This window comes from Bactrocera oleae, unplaced genomic scaffold, assembly GCF_042242935.1.
Source record: "Bactrocera oleae isolate idBacOlea1 unplaced genomic scaffold, idBacOlea1 ctg00000009.1, whole genome shotgun sequence".
NCBI classification, from domain to species: Eukaryota; Metazoa; Arthropoda; class Insecta; order Diptera; family Tephritidae; genus Bactrocera; species Bactrocera oleae.
This window is the reverse complement of record NW_027212752.1, coordinates 135001-142500: the sequence shown is the minus strand read 5'-3', so window position 1 is coordinate 142500 and position 7500 is coordinate 135001. Positions and strand designations below refer to the sequence as shown.

At 26.7% G+C, this 7500-nt stretch overlaps 2 non-coding genes and 1 pseudogene across 2 annotated transcripts; all 3 read right to left on the bottom strand.

Annotated features, from left to right (window-relative positions):
* Positions 1-927, bottom strand: part of LOC138858451 (large subunit ribosomal RNA) — a 4660-nt pseudogene extending 3733 nt beyond the window's left edge.
* A 502-nt stretch (positions 928-1429) lies between these two features.
* LOC138858386 (5.8S ribosomal RNA) lies at positions 1430-1608 on the bottom strand. The gene has a single exon (XR_011397520.1). It is a non-coding gene; the product is annotated as a 5.8S ribosomal RNA (ribosomal RNA).
* Positions 1609-2234: 626 nt separating this feature from the next.
* On the bottom strand, positions 2235-4224 carry LOC138858347 (small subunit ribosomal RNA). The gene has a single exon (XR_011397481.1). It is a non-coding gene; the product is annotated as a small subunit ribosomal RNA (ribosomal RNA).
* Positions 4225-7500: the final 3276 nt, after the last annotated feature.

Here is a 7500-nt window from a genome sequence, read left to right as displayed (position 1 = left end):
CGGGATTGAATTAATAATGTAATACATTAAAAATTAATCCCATTATTAATACAGTTAAGTTAATTTCGCCATTAGGTTTAATATAACCCAATGACTTGCACATATGTTAGACTCCTTGGTCCGTGTTTCAAGACGGGTCCCGAAGGTATCCTGAATCTTTCGCATTGTTAATCATATAAATGCATACAATTAATATTAAAATCAATGATAATAATATTATTGTAAAATTCAAAAGAATTTTAGCATTATATATAATAAAATCTATCAACACTTTATCAAATCATCAGTAATTATTCTATGTTAATAAGCTAAAAGCAAATTAATTTGAATAAACTTAAAAACCAATGATCTTTTGATAAATATTTTATTATGTTAATAGATTACAATGTCCTTATATGAAAAAAATGCACACTATTACTATAATATTTAAAATTAAATACTACAGTTATAATGATGAATTTTTCATAATGGATATTCAGGTTCATCGGGCTTAACCTCTAAGCAGTTTCACGTACTATTTAACTCTCTATTCAGAGTTCTTTTCAACTTTCCCTCACGGTACTTGTTTACTATCGGTCTCATGGTTATATTTAGTTTTAGATGGAGTTTACCACCCACTTAGTGCTGCACTATCAAGCAACACGACTCTTTGGAAATATCTTTCTAGTAATCATTAACGTTATACGGGCCTGGCACCCTCTATGGGTAAATGGCCTCATTTAAGAAGGACTTAAATCGTTAATTTCTCATACTAGATATTAAGATATTCCATACACTGCATCTCACATTTGCCATATAGACAAAGTGACTTAGTGCTGAACTATTTTCTTTTCGCTCGCCGCTACTAAGAAAATCCTTGTTAGTTTCTTTTCCTCCCCTCATTAATATGCTTAAATTCAGGGGGTAGTCCCATATGAGTTGAGGTTGTATAAAATATATTTTAGATTGATTTGTTTATTTTTATTTAATTTTTTTGCTATTTGCTATTTTAAAGAAATATATTTTTATATCTTGATTACTCAATATTATTCAATCTTTTCATCCCTTTTTAAAATTCATAATATAATAATTAATAAAATTAACAACATTATTCCTCCACATATCATATATTTTTTTTTATTATAAATTTTTCTCAATACAATAGAGTGAATTAATTCTAGAATAAAAATTTATTTTATGCTAGACATTCCTCTTATGTATTATTTAATATAATTTAAATAATGTTGAAAATTTTTTCTTTTATGGGAATACTAAGATTCTCATTTATCATAAATTTTCGTTCAAATATGAGGTATTCAAGAATATATTTTCTATATTTCTTTTTATGCTATTAATATTATGGATTGAAAAATACAATCCAATAATATGCCATATGCTTAAATTCTATTAATTGACTAAAAGAATAAGCAACTAATTTAGCATAGTCTTACAACCCTCAACCATATGTAGTCCAAGCAGCACTTTAAAATTAATTAAAGTACATAACAGCATGGACCGCAATATGCGTTCAAAATGTCGATGTTCATGTGTCCTGCAGTTCACACGATGACGCACAGTTTGCTGCGTTCTTCATCGACCCATGAGCCGAGTGATCCACCGCTTAGAGTGATAATTTTTTTGTATTTTTTTAATTCAAAGTCAAAGAATTTTAATTTATTGAAAGTATTAATAATTAATCAATAATAAATTTTTAATACATAAGTTTAAAACATCTTTCAATAAATTGTAATTTTAAACCCAAACATTTGCAGCTGCGCATGTCTTAGGTCAACAAAAACAGTAATACCTTTTATATATTATTTTCTTCTCTATTTGTGCGTTTTCTTTTTTTAAATTTTTCAACATGTTTTTAATCACAAATAGAAAATACCATAAAAAAAAGGTATTACACACGTTAATGTGAACAAGTTAACTTATCATTTATAATATTTTATATAAATATCACAATTAAATATTATTTTCTATATAAATAATAAGTACAGCTATATGTTTAAAGGTTTTTTTATTGCGTTCAAATACAATGTATGCGAAGTTCACAATATAATATATATTGTCATAATGCATTACAAGGAGTTAAAAAAAAAAAAAAAAACAGAAAAACATTCAAAACATTGTATAATTCAAAACATTTTGAATGAAAAGAACAAAAAGAAAACTTTTTTTTCTTTTTTATTCTTTTTTTTTATTTTGTTTTTATATAATTATTTTTTTTTTCTTTTCGGATAGGAACACAATAATGATCCTTCCGCAGGTTCACCTACGGAAACCTTGTTACGACTTTTACTTCCTCTAAATAATCAAGTTCGGTCAACTTTTGCGAAACAACCGTGAAACACAAGGCGTCACAGTGATCACGTCCGGAGACCTCACTAAATAATTCAATCGGTAGTAGCGACGGGCGGTGTGTACAAAGGGCAGGGACGTAATCAATGCGAGTTAATGACTCACACTTACTGGGAATTCCAAGTTCATGTGAACAGTTTCAGTTCACAATCCCAAGCATGAAAGTGGTTCAGCGGTTTACCCGGACCTCTCGGTCTAGGAAATACACGTTGATACTTTCATTGTAGCGCGCGTGCAGCCCAGGACATCTAAGGGCATCACAGACCTGTTATTGCTCAATCTCGTTACTGCTAGACGCAATTTGTCCATTTAAGAAGCTAGTGTCCTTATAATGGGACAAACCAACAGGTACGACTCCACTTATATAAACACATTCAAACACTTGTACATTCAAGATGAACGCATGAATGAAGGCTATATAAGCTTCAACACCATAATCCTGAAAGCATCTATTTAATATATTTGAGTCTCGTTCGTTATCGGAATTAACCAGACAAATCACTCCACGAACTAAGAACGGCCATGCACCACCACCCATAGATTCGAGAAAGAGCTATCAATCTGTCTTACACGCTTATGTTCGGACCTGGTAAGTTTTCCCGTGTTGAGTCAAATTAAGCCGCAGGCTCCACTCCTGGTGGTGCCCTTCCGTCAATTCCTTTAAGTTTCAGCTTTGCAACCATACTTCCCCCGGAGCCCAAAAGCTTTGGTTTCCCGGGAAGCGACTGAGAGAGCCATAGTAGTAGCTACACCCAATTGCTAGCTGGCATCGTTTATGGTTAGAACTAGGGCGGTATCTGATCGCCTTCGAACCTCTAACTTTCGTTCTTGATTAATGAAAACATCTTTGGCAAATGCTTTCGCTTAAGTTAGTCTTACGACGGTCCAAGAATTTCACCTCTCGCGTCGTAATACTAATGCCCCCAAACTGCTTCTATTAATCATTACCTCTTGATCTAAAAACCAATGAAAGTAGAACAGAGGTCTTATTTCATTATTCCATGCACAAAATATTCAGGCATTTGGAGCCTGCTTTAAGCACTCTAATTTGTTCAAAGTAATTGTACCGGCCCACAACAACACTCGATGAAGAGCACTGAAGCAGGTTTAAATAGGAGGAATATATAAAAAATACATTGTATTAATTATATATAAGAACTCCACCGGTAATACGCTTACATACATAAGGTAATGTACATACCACAATTATAGTTGTACTACCCGTATGAAGCACAAATTCAACTACGAACGTTTTAACCGCAACAACTTTAATATACGCTATTGGAGCTGGAATTACCGCGGCTGCTGGCACCAGACTTGCCCTCCAATAGGTCCTTGTTAAAGGATTTAAAGTGTACTCATTCCAATTACAGGGCCTCGGATATGAGTCCTGTATTGTTATTTTTCGTCACTACCTCCCCGAACTGGGAGTGGGTAATTTACGCGCCTGCTGCCTTCCTTAGATGTGGTAGCCGTTTCTCAGGCTCCCTCTCCGGAATCGAACCCTGATTCCCCGTTACCCGTTGCAACCATGGTAGTCCTAGATACTACCATCAAAAGTTGATAGGGCAGACATTTGAAAGATCTGTCGTCGGTACGAGACCATACGATCTGCAAGTTATCTAGAGTTCAACCAATATAACGATCGAATAATCGCTTGGTTTTAGCCTAATAAAAGCACACGTTCCAAAAGGTCCGTGTTTATTTTGCATGTATTAGCTCTAGAATTACCACAGTTATCCAAGTAACTGTTAACGATCTATGGAACCATAACTGATATAATGAGCCTTTTGCGGTTTCACTTTTAATTTGTTTGTACTTAGACATGCATGGCTTAATCTTTGAGACAAGCATATAACTACTGGCAGGATCAACCAGAATAATATATATTTCTTTTTTATATAATATTTTTTATATTATATAAAAGTTTAAAATGATATTTTCTTATTTGAAAATTATACACAAATACACAAAACATAAAAACATTTACAATATACACAACAATTTTTCTATGTTTCTTTCTTTATTATATTTTTTTTCATTATATTTCATTTCTATTGTGTGATTTTGTAATGGATTTTTTTAATTTTTGTTTTGGTATCGTGAAAAGAATTTTCGTTCTCTATACATATTATTATTTAATTATTATGTAAGAACGATATTTCTTCTTATATTGGCAAAATTTTCAAATAATATCATTCTATACATTTTACTTTATTTCAATGCATATAGTAATATATATACCTTTTTTTAAGAGTATATACATTTTTTTCTTGATTTGAAATTAATAATTTCAAATTCTATTATATTTATTTCAATAATAAATATATGATAAAAAGTATTTTCGGGTGCAACACATTAATATTTTATTTTATTTAAAAACCATCCTTTTACACATATATTTTATGAGTAAATATTAGAATAGCTCACAAATAAAACTAAAATATTGTTTAATATTTATTTCTACAATATGTTAGTATAGAATAATAGATTTTTTATGTTTTTGTATAAAACAAAATCTATTTCTATTTAAACTAACTGTAGGAAACCAGGAATAAAAAACGCTCATTATATACAATATGTTAGTACAGAATATAGAGTTTTGTATAAAACAAAATCTATTTCTATTTAAACTAACTGTATAAAAACCAGGAATAAAAAACGCTATTATATACAATATGTTAGTACAGAATATAGAGTTTTGTATAAAACAAAATCTATTTCTATTTAAACTAACTGTATAAAAACCAGGAATAAAAAACGCTCATTATATACAATATGTTAGTACAGAATATAGAGTTTTGTATAAAACAAAATCTATTTCTATTTAAACTAACTGTATAAAAACCAGGAATAAAAAACGCTCATTATATACAATATGTTAGTACAGAATATAGAATTTTGTATAAAACAAAATCTATTTCTATTTAAACTAACTGTATAAAAACCAGGAATAAAAAACGCTCATTATATACAATATGTTAGTACAGAATATAGAGTTTTGTATAAAACAAAATCTATTTCTATTTAAACTAACTGTATAAAAACCAGGAATAAAAAGGCACACAAAATCAACTTTCATTTTCATATTTACTTAAAAATACATATAAAGTAAAAAATATTTCCATATAAATACTAAGTAAATAAAGTCATACAAGTATGAAAATTTTCATACAAGTACTAAATACATAAATCATATAAGTATAGTAATATTCATACTTATAAGTATTTAAAAACAATTTCTTACTAATAAACTAACATAAGGAATTCAAATATATAAAAGTATAATACATTTCCTAGCAGTAAAAAATTTTCATATAAGTACTAAATGTATAAAGTCTATGAAGCAATAAATTTTCATATAAGTACTATTTCAGTATATGTCAATTTGAGCAGATTTGTGCAAATTTGTTATAAATGTTCTCTCCCATGTTGACGTTACCAACCCGAAAATATATGGAAAAATTCTTTTAACCTATTTAAAATTTAAAAACTCATATATACGTGGGTAATTTATATCATTTTCAAATATCGTCATGGTCATAATACAACTAATAACATCAAAAGTATTTTTACAATCGATTTTTTTTTTAAATTTTTAACTTGTATGACTTCATATTTAATACTTATATGAAAATTTATTACTTCATAGACTTTATACATTTAATACTTATATGAAAATTTATTACTTCATAGACTTTATACATTTAATACTTATATGAAAATTCATTACTTCATAGACTTTATATTTTTTATACTTATATAAAAATTTATTACTTCATAGACTTTATATTTTACTTCATAGACTTTATACATTTAATACTCATATGAAAATTTATTACTTCATAGACTTTATATATTTACTACTTATATGAAAATTTATTACTTCATAGACTTTATACAATTAATACTTATATGAAAATTTATTACTTCATAGACTTTATACAATTAATACTTATATGAAAATTTATTACTTCATAGACTTTATACAATTAATACTTATATGAAAATTTATTACTTCATAGACTTTATACAATTAATACTTATATGAAAATTTATTACTTCATAGACTTTATACATTTAATACTTATATGAAAATTCATTACTTCATAGACTTTATACAATTAATACTTATATGAAAATTTATTACTTCATAGACTTTATACAATTAATACTTATATGAAAATTTATTACTTCATAGACTTTATACAATTAATACTTATATGAAAATTTATTACTTCATAGACTTTATACAATTAATACTTATATGAAAATTTATTACTTCATAGACTTTATACAATTAATACTTATATGAAAATTTATTACTTCATAGACTTTATACAATTAATACTTATATGAAAATTTATTACTTCATAGACTTTATACAATTAATACTTATATGAAAATTTATTACTTCATAGACTTTATACAATTAATACTTATATGAAAATTTATTACTTCATAGACTTTATACAATTAATACTTATATGAAAATTTATTACTTCATAGACTTTATACAATTAATACTTATATGAAAATTTATTACTTCATAGACTTTATACAATTAATACTTATATGAAAATTTATTACTTCATAGACTTTATACAATTAATACTTATATGAAAATTTATTACTTCATAGACTTTATACATTTAATACTTATATGAAAATTCATTACTTCATAGACTTTATATTTTTTATACTTATATAAAAATTTATTACTTCATAGACTTTATATTTTACTTCATAGACTTTATACATTTAATACTTATATGAAAATTTATTACTTCATAGACTTTATATATTTACTACTTATATGAAAATTTATTACTTCATAGACTTTATACATTTAGTACTTATATGAAAATTTATTACTTCATAGACTTTATACAATTAATACTTATATGAAAATTTATTACTTCATAGACTTTATACAATTAATACTTATATGAAAATTTATTACTTCATAGACTTTATACATTTAGTACTTATATGAAAATTTATTACTTCATAGACTTTATACAATTAATACTTATATGAAAATTTATTACTTCATAGACTTTATACAATTAATACTTATATGAAAATTTATTACTTCATAGACTTTATACAATTAATACTTATATGAAAATTTATTACTTCATAGACTTTATACAT